Raw genomic sequence first — 3,690 nt, forward strand, 5'->3', positions numbered from 1 at the left:
TTGGCCTTCTTGGCCACCTGGGCACACTGCTGGCTCATGTTCAGCCGACAGTCGACCAACACCCCCAGGTCCTTTTCTGCCCGGCAGCTCTCCAGCCACTCTGCCCCCAGCCTGTAGCGCTGCAGGGGGTTGGTGTGACCCAAGTGCAGGACCTGGCACTTGGCCTTGTTGAACCTCATCCCGTAGCATCCCTCCTGCGAGGAAAGGCTGGGGGAGCTGGGACTGTTCAGCCTGGAGACGGCTCGGGGAGGGTCTCAGGTTCCTCTGTGCTGTTCCTCTGCCCCTAATACGAAGCATTTTAATTGCAAAGGATGTTAGCGAGTGACAGCCCCAAGCAGCGGGTTGTCTCTGCCGGGCGGTGCGTGGGGCTGCGGTGCCACGCGGTGGTGCTGCGCTCCCGCGGAGGGGACCGGCCCGGGATCCGCACTGAGCATCCCCCGGGGGGCAGCTCCTGCCCGCAGCTGAGGGTGCCACTGATTGTCCCCAAAGGGCACGATGTGCCGCAGCATGGGCTGCCACCCTCCATCCTGCCAAGCCCGGCATCCCCTGAAATCAAAACGAGTGACTGCCCGGCCCTGGCATCCCAGATCAGGACCTGCATGATCCCAGACCCACCATCCTATCCCTGGCCTGACTGGGACCCATAAGTTCAGGCTCCCCGCTGCCAGTGCCTCTTACAAAGCACTGCCCCGACCTCCTGGGGGTCCAGATCAGCCCGGGGTGGTGGAAGGTGCACAAGAGAATGCCTTCCAGGAGGAGCTGGGGGGGGGGGGCAGGTTTTCTTCAGGCAGAGAGATGTTGTGCTGCCTGTTGTGGGGCTGTTAGATTCCCTTCTTCCCAGGCTCGGTGACATTTTCACTTGTGGCACTTGAGGAGCACTGTCTACCTGCTTCCTCAGGCAGCACCAGCTTTGCATGAGAGCAGTCACAGAGAATGGGGTCAGGCGTGGGGACACTGGGTCTTTGTGGCCAGGGTCTGGGCCAGCCGCCTTCAGCAAGACTGAAAACCCAGGGCCACACTTACATGCTCTGCTGTCCTCTTCTGTCTGTGGGTTTCTCTTGTTTTTTTTTTTCTTGAAGGGGGAATGTTCAGACTTTAGAGATGACCACAGTGAACCCAAAGTGTCTGATGCTGTCTCCTCTTGCCCCCAAAGGACGGGCTTAAACTTGTCTTTAACCCAAGCTAAATACCACCAGAAAGGCTTTCTTCTCCTTATAAAGAAAAGAAATCAACACAGAATGTCAGTAATACGTGAAATCTTTCCTTTTCATTTTGAAATACTGTGGTTGATTTGTTTTTGGTTTTTTTTTCCAGCCTTTGAAAGTACTGTTAGAAAAAGGCTTAAGAAGTTTTAGGTGCTGCTTGCCATGGGACCTCTTGGGGCTGCTCTCAGCTGCTAGCCCTGATAGTGACACATCTGCTTGGGGGTCCAGTGCTCTGAGCCAGCTGAGATCTCCTGGAGGCCCCACAGGACATGAGCTGGGGGCTCCAGAAGCCCCGATCTTTCAGCCTCAGGGCAGCCTGTGCTGACAGATGGAGTAGCTGCCCCTGGGGAAGCTCAGCTGTTGTCAGCACTGAGTGGTGGAAATGGAAGTGAAAAAGCCGGTGCCTGAGGGACATTTTATCCTTGAGAGGGGATGGTGGGGGGAGGCTTTTAGAAATGCCTTTCCCCTCCTGCTGCTTTCCAGTTGCCCAAAGGCTGTCTGTCCTGGTCCTCCCATCCTCCCTGGCTGCTTCCCCTCCTGCTCTGTTCTGCAGGAACCCACGCATCCCTGCCCCCTTCTCCACAAGCCTTGCTTCCCAGGGTGGCCAGAGGACAGGGAGGCACAGCGCCATGCCACACGGAGCCTGTGGTCCTGGCCCTGGAGTCAGCAGCCTCTGCCGTCCCCCCATGCCTCGGCCGCTTCCTCTCTCACACAAAATGTTTTCTTTGTGTCTGGCAGCTTCATCTCTCCAGCTTGTCCCTGAGAAAGAGCAATGGGTTGTGAGAGCCAGAGGCCCTCCTAGAGAGGTGCCCTGTCCCAGGGCTGCAGGCACCAGGTTTGGGGTGGTTTTGGGACACGTGTGCGTTAAGGACTGGGGGTGCTTCACTGATGCATGGCCTCACAGCAGCAAGAGCTCTGAGTGGCCTCTTGTGCCATGTGCTGTGAGCGTGCCTTCTCCCTCTGACCCATGGGCAGGCTTTGAGGTAAAAGCCAGCCTGTGCCAAACCCGAGGCACGGTGCTGGCCTGTGTTTGACTGCAATCGGTACATTTACGGGGGAATCTCAGGTTTCAACCACGAATTATGGAGGCCCAGACATCATCACCGCAGTGCAGACCCCTACGCAGCAGGGGATGCCGTGCCTGTGCTTTTCCCGGGAACAGTGCGTGCAGGAGGCTCCCGTTTGGCAGGAGGAGCAGGAGGATACGGGACTGCCAGAGCGCGGCCGTCTCCTGGCGGCGTCCGCCTAAATCTCAGTAAGCACGTGGAGGTCACAGAATACTCGTGGTTGGAAGGGACCTTTGAGGTCTGAGCTCATGGCCAGGAGCCTGTCTCCAAAACAAGAACTGCTTGCGTGACCCCAGTGGGTGCTGTGTTGCTGGAGAGCTGCAGGCATGTTGTGCCATGCTGTGCCATGCGGTGCCATCAGGATGGCTTCCCCATGACCCAAAGCAGACAGAGGAAGAGCCGGGCTGTTAATGGAGATGGACAATGGGCCAGGCTGTAAGGATGGCTTTCCACCCCCCACCCGCCCCCTGGCAAACCCCAGGGCTGGGATGGGCAGGTTTGCGGGGCGCAGGAGGGCAATGAGCCGGCAGTGTGCCCACGTGGCCAAGAAAGCCAATGGCATTCTGGCTTGTATCAAAAATAGTGTGACCAGCAGAAGTAGGGAGGTGATTGTGCCCCTGTACTCGGCACTGGGGAGGCCACACCTGGAGTATTGTGTCCAGTTTTGGGCACCTCAATACAAGAGAGATCTCAAGGTGCTGGAGCGAGTGCAGAGGAGGGCAACAAAGCTGGTGAGGGGGCTGGAAAACAAATCGTATGAGGAGAGGCTGAGGGAGTTGGGGCTGTTTAGTCTGAGGAAGAGGAGGCTGAGGGGAGACCTCATCCCTGGCCGCGCTGGGCGCCGGCTGCCGGGCAGGGAACCCCCCCGCCGGCACGGCCGGGCCCTCCGCAGAGCCGCTGCAGGACGAGGCGGACAACCAGGAGAACATCCTCTCCCAGGTACCCGCCGGGATGCGGGGCACGGGCGGGATGCGGGGCACCTGGGGGGTGCTGGGTACCGCGGCGTGGGGGTGGGCAGTGCCGGGCGTGGGTGGTGGGGGGGATGCCCTCTGCACCCTGGGTGGTGCTGGGCGATGCTGGGTGTGCTCTGGGCGATGCTGGGTGATGCTTGTGTGTACCCTGGGTGGTGCTGGATGATGCTGGGTATGCTCTGGGCGGGGAAGATGTGCCGCCAGGCAGGTTGCAGTGTCCTGTCCCCCCCAGAAGCCCCACGTGCGGGACCTCACCGCAACCTGCTTTGAGCAGACGGTGCCCAAGTCCCCGTGCCCTCCCGCTGCCCCCCCCGTGCCCTCCTTTTCCCACCGAGGCAGCGGGTGCCCACGCACGGCGGGGCCGGGGGGTGGGCTGCGGGGAGCCCCCGCCGCAGGTGGAAACCACCGCCCGGGGCCGCCCCGTCCCCGCCCCGCCGCCCGCCCGGC

The sequence above is a fragment of the Calidris pugnax genome, unplaced genomic scaffold (genome assembly GCF_001431845.1).
Source record: "Calidris pugnax isolate Ruff unplaced genomic scaffold, ASM143184v1 scaffold63, whole genome shotgun sequence".
NCBI lineage: Eukaryota > Metazoa > Chordata > Aves > Charadriiformes > Scolopacidae > Calidris > Calidris pugnax.